At 30.7% G+C, this 5,341-nt stretch overlaps 1 protein-coding gene and 1 long non-coding RNA gene across 3 annotated transcripts in view; one reads left to right on the top strand and one right to left on the bottom strand.

Annotated features, from left to right (window-relative positions):
- Nucleotides 1-982: 982 nt before the first annotated feature.
- The window catches only part of LOC108740310, a 36,394-nt gene continuing 32,035 nt past the window's right edge, over nucleotides 983-5,341 (bottom strand). Inside the window, exons 3-4 of the long non-coding RNA XR_001938314.2 lie at nucleotides 1,368-1,522; nucleotides 983-1,071 (exon numbers count right to left, since the gene is read on the bottom strand). This is a non-coding gene — a long non-coding RNA (uncharacterized LOC108740310). The remainder of the gene's footprint in view (nucleotides 1,072-1,367; nucleotides 1,523-5,341) is intronic.
- LOC108740309 (transmembrane protein 181) overlaps nucleotides 4,468-5,341 on the top strand; it is a 12,547-nt gene continuing 11,673 nt past the window's right edge. For both annotated transcript variants that reach the window (XM_018474593.1, XM_018474591.1), the window contains exon 1: nucleotides 4,468-5,060. The gene's annotated coding sequence lies outside the window, so the exon portion shown is untranslated. The remainder of the gene's footprint in view (nucleotides 5,061-5,341) is intronic.

Below are 5,341 nucleotides of genomic sequence, written 5' to 3'. Positions count from 1 at the left end.
TTAATACACTGCAGAATGTAACATTCCAAAGTTTAGAGGTGTAAAAAGCAAACCAAATCTATGACGAACGATACCATTGCAAATAATTTGTCGGTCAGTGGGGTTCAAACATGACGTTGAATGGGGAAGTCGTCAGCAGGAACTCAATAATCAAGTCCAGGAAAAACGGCACTATTGGTTGATTCAGGAGCATCACAACTAACTTCAATTCTCTCTCATTTTTGTTGGCCAATCTATAGAAAATGACAAGGTAATCCAATTAATACCAAATAAACGAGATTAGAAATTGAATAGAACCGCAGTTATACGAGTAAAATTTAAAAATTTTAAGGTGGTGTCATTATTTTGCTGTAAATTTAGATGCAAGTGAAAGGGATAATAATATATACATTACACATTTTATGAAAATAATTTATTATTAATTGGTGTAGGCTGGAAAGAACATAGCTTTACTTCAATTCTGCGGAACTGCTTGACGTTTCTGAAATAATACTTGAAACATGGCTGTTAAATGTAGATTACAAATATTTAAGTGATTGAAGTTTCCGGGATATTTTAATGAAAATCTGAATCGGTTATATATATTTAATTGATGATGTTACTTACCAATTCATTGTCGTATACTCTTCTTTTAGCAGCAGCAGCATCCCACTTCTGTATTTAATGGGAAAAGATGACTTTTGTGCTTCTTAGATCCTGGAGTGCAAAAGAACGATGTTTCATGCTTCCAAAACACACGACATCCGTAGTTTCTACAATGTTCCTGTAAAATGAAATCCATTTGTGGAATAATTCTTAAAGCACAGTAGGTTACAAATATTTAAGAGATTATCGTTTTTGGAATAATTTAATGAAAATTTCAATCTATTATCATTAATTATTGTTTCTACTTACCAATTCATTATTATTATTCCATTGCAGATAATTTTTCGGTCATTGGAGTTCAAACATAATTTTGAATGGTAAAGTCGTAGCAGCAACTCATGAATCAAGTCCAGATAAAACTACACTATTGGTTGGTACAGGAGCATCAAAACTAGCTTCAATTTTCTCTCATTTTTATTGGCCAATCTGTAGAAAAGGACAAGGGAAACAATTTAATATCAAATAAATAAGATTTGAAATTAAATAAAAATGCAGTTAGAAGCAAGTAAAACAATAAATTATTAAGGTGGTACTATTATTTGCTGTAAATTTAGATTCAAGTGAAAGGAATAATAATTTACGTAATGTAGTTCTACTTTCATTCAGCTGAAATGATACTTAATGGTTGTTGAGTGTAGGTTACAAGTATTTAAGAAGCTGAAGTTTCTGGTATAATTTAATAAAAATTTCAATCGATTACTTTTAATTAATGATGCTCTTACCAATTCATTGTCACTATTTTTCCTGTAGGAACGGTAGCATTCTGCCTTTGTATCAAATGGAGAAAAATTAACTTTTACGTATACTTCATCCTCGGGTGTAAAGGTGATGCTTCATAGTTCCATAATGTGCAACTTCCACAGCTTCGATCATATTACTGTAAAATGAAGTCCCATGAAAGACTAAAATATAACCAAAAGTTCTTATACATGCTTATCATGATTGGATAATGTATTTCAGAAACTAACTGAATAAATTAGTTACCCTAACACATATAAAATACAGAAGTGCAAACTCAAACTGATTATTTGCAATTAAATGAAATCTATTCTATGAAATATAAATGAATTCGATAAATTGAATCTAAAACACGTGGACAAACCTTCTTCCAAACACGAACGAGGAGACTGGATTGCTTGGTAATGAACAACGGTGTGCTCAGGCTTGATTTTGCGATGGCTAATGCATGAAGCACTGATGACGTATAAAATGTTACGCAGAAGCACCATATTAGATTTCTGCGACGCTTCGCGGCAAATATTTCGTAATTTAACCAATCGCGTGGCTAGTATCTGCTCCGGTTTTATAAAATTGAAATTGTGAATGTTTTGCTTCGTGCAAGTTCCATCGCCTGATCACGACTCTAGATATAGTGGATTGCAAGGACAAGAGAGATAGTGAAATCTTAAAAAGATAAACCATTAGAACAGATGCTGATAGTAACCAATTTTTCCTTGTCTAGTTTAAATTATATTTCACGATTAGAATATAACTTTTTAAGGACGGAACGTAGATGTAAAAACGAAAATTCTAATTTCAAAAGAAATGGTTGTAAAGCTGTTACATGTTGCATACACTATTTTTTATTGTTTGCTTTATGTCCTTAACTAACTTTAACAAAAGCGGCTGGTTGCTCCATTGATTTTGGATTATGGAGAGTACGGATGAGAAAAAGTTAGTTAGACAAGACCAATGTCATCTTGGTCTGGTAAATTATGTCTTGGTTTTGGTCTTGTCGTTTAACAGTATGCTCTTGTCTTAATCTTTTTTAGGAAATTTTATATCATACACAGTTCGTAACCTTGCAATTTTAGATCTATCGTTATCATTGGGAGATTTGGATTACTTTAAAGAGAAAGTCGCAAAAATGAACGAAATTGTTTTCTCTCTTATTTTTAATCAGTCATATTAAAAATTAATTTTGGAACGCTCCGTACATCTCACAATAATGTTAAGTTGGTATCCACACTTTCAGTGCATTTTAAACAAGCATGATGAGTTAATGTAAATAGACGAGTTTTTCCACAAATTTCGATCTCATAACAACTAGAAATTTTGGGGCACTTTGCCTATTGTCAATACAAAAAATATGAACTATTTAATTTTTCGTATTTACTTCAAGACATTCTTCAAAGATTTTTCTGAATTCTATTTTACGAAGGAACCATTGCAATCCTACGCCTAATTTCTTATAATAATGCATCCGATCAATACATATAAATGAAACATTTTTTAAAGAGGTTAATATTTAGTAATTTTTTAAACATTAAAGTGAAATTAATTTCAATCCTCTACAAATAAGAAAAAATTGTGGCCGCTGTCATTAATTTGGGGTAACCCGTCAAGGATAGAAAATTAATTTCAGTTTAATGTTTAAAAAATTATAATGCAATTTGTCTATATTTACGCACATAAAATTTTCATTGAGTTATTTTATACTAGGGTTGCCAACATTTCTTCGGCGAAATAGAGTATTTTTCAAAATAAGCTATAGAAAAATATAGTACACTTCAAAAAAATATAGTATTTTATGGAAAAAGCAAAAAATAGACAAAGATATGTTTATAACTTATTTATTTTTATTATTTTTTTGCACTTCTTGCATTTTTAACAATTTTCAGTCTACAATAATAGTGTCATAAGGTTTGTTATATTCAATTTTTAAATTAATGTAAACCAAAAGTTCGTTTTATATTAATAAGATACTACAGGCCTGACGCTGGAAGCTGGCGGAAATTTTAAAAAAGGCGTGGATGCGCGGTGGCAAAAGTACGGAGTTTTAGGTATAAAGATTGCAGCCCTCTTTCTTCAGTATTCCTATCAGGGGTGTAGATTAAATATTTAAAAATAGGGATAAGTGAGCAAGTAATGGACATACAAACAGAAGAACTAATTTCTAATGTTGGTGACAGTAATAGAGATTCCCATGATGACAGTGAATGTGAAAACTAACTATAAAACAACAGCAATAGGTTTATTTTTTCTTTTTGGTAAGTTATGTTTCTACATTATTTTCTAGTACGCTACTGTCGTATCTGTATTAATACTATAATTTACGCCTATTGAAAGCTTATTTGTGTATCGGTTCCAAGTGGCTTACCCAAATAGGTCATAAATGGGCAAGTACATGCGCGACCGCTCGCCAACTTCCTTCGTCCGACTTGTACTTCTGTTTCTTTCTTTTCGCCATTTGAATCCATAACCGAAAATCCTATCTGTGAATGCCAAAGTGGTGGAAATTAATTTACTTTAAATGAACTTGGCGAGTTACATGTAGTTTTGTCAGTAAAGTTACTATAATCTTTTACTTTTGCAAAGATTCGATACTCAATTTTTCTTGTAAATTTAGAATTTCTAACATTGTCTCACAGTCATTAAATGAAACTATTTTAAATTTGAATTTTTGATTTTGTCAATTGCTTTCACCAAAATCAAACCATTTATTAAGATAGTCTACATTTATCAATAAATACCAAAAACTTATTTTGAATTTCATAAATTTCTTTGGGGGATTTTACTACTAAAAATTCCAACATTTTTTTGGTTTCAGATTTGAACTTTATTGTTTCGATTAATCCATCATTTATCATAAAAGCGCGTTAATTAATTTTTAAAATGAAGGGTTTATTTGTTAGATTTTGGCGTTGAAAATATAGTATTTTTGCGTACAGTATAGTATTTCTTCAACAGTATATAGTACGAAGACCTGAAATATAGTACAATTCTACATATATATTACAGCACGGTTGGCAACCCTATTTCATACTATTTTGTAGCATTATTAGAATTTAGGTGTGAATTTTTCGCTAGTAAGTTTCGGTGTTGGTTTTGATGTTGATCTTGTTCTTGATGTTAATGTTGGTCTTTATGTTAGGATAACATGCAAGACCAAAAGACGATAAGACAAACAACACTAATCGGAGAGTTTCTAGAGAAATCCTAGATAAGTAATAATATTTTCTAATAACACCATCTCAGCAACATTTCTGATTCTGTACGCAGAAGCTTATTGATTTGCTGATACAAGCACCCCGCTGCGGTGAAAAGCGCAACCACTTTCTACTCTTCAGGTTTTTCTTTCCAAATGTACCTTCATATCATGAAGTACTTAATAAAGTGCGATTTCTATATCATATATAACCGAAAAACATACACGTTAACTTTTGCGACATTTTTATAGTCCCCTAAATGACTTTTCTATCAATAAAAAATATTTCTACCGCATTCGTTTTCCCAACTTACTGCTGCGCGTACAATAAGTAGATACGATAACGAAAGATCAATACACTAAAACGTTTTAGCCAAATTATTTCCAAACTTCGATTTGATCAAGTGTGTGTTAATTAGTTCAATAGGGTGTGTGTGTGTGACACATAATCTATTTATTCCGATAAATATTCTTCTATTTTTATAAGGTAAGGGTAATTTGTTAGTCTATTTTGTTATTTATAAAACAATATTTACCAAATGCGACTCAAATAAACACGAAGCAAAAGCAAACCTAATTTATATATATGTATTTAAAATCCAAAAAGGTTTCCGTCAGTTATTTACCTTTTCGAAATTTTTTTTGAAATAAAAATACAAATATCACACAACAATTTTATTGTCAAGTGATTTGTAAATGTTGAAAATGAAGAATTTTACATTATGTAATGGTAAATCACATTGAATCGACTTTAAAATTTTGAATGCC

The sequence above is a fragment of the Agrilus planipennis genome, unplaced genomic scaffold, assembly GCF_000699045.2.
Source record: "Agrilus planipennis isolate EAB-ADULT unplaced genomic scaffold, Apla_2.0 scaffold203, whole genome shotgun sequence".
Lineage (NCBI taxonomy): Eukaryota > Metazoa > Arthropoda > Insecta > Coleoptera > Buprestidae > Agrilus > Agrilus planipennis.
This window is presented reverse-complemented; position numbering and strand designations above follow the sequence as displayed.